Below are 251 nucleotides of genomic sequence, written 5' to 3'. Positions count from 1 at the left end.
GGGGCTTACAACGTGGAGCAAAACGTCCTCATTTTGGGAGATTTTCCACGTCTTTGTGAGGGCATTCAGTTCTCACGAGTGTGTGTGTGTGTGTGTGTCTGTATGTGTGTGTGTGTGTGCATGTTTTTCTTTCTCTCTCACTCTCTAATGTGATTCCTCCCCTTACAGCATCAAACATGATTTGGTTATTTCATTTTTTTTTTTTTTTAACTTAGAGATGAGCCTAGCTTGGCACCAAATGCTAAAACCCC

The sequence above is a fragment of the Myripristis murdjan genome, chromosome 10 (assembly GCF_902150065.1).
Source record: "Myripristis murdjan chromosome 10, fMyrMur1.1, whole genome shotgun sequence".
NCBI lineage: Eukaryota > Metazoa > Chordata > Actinopteri > Holocentriformes > Holocentridae > Myripristis > Myripristis murdjan.
Note: the sequence above shows the minus strand (reverse complement) of the source record.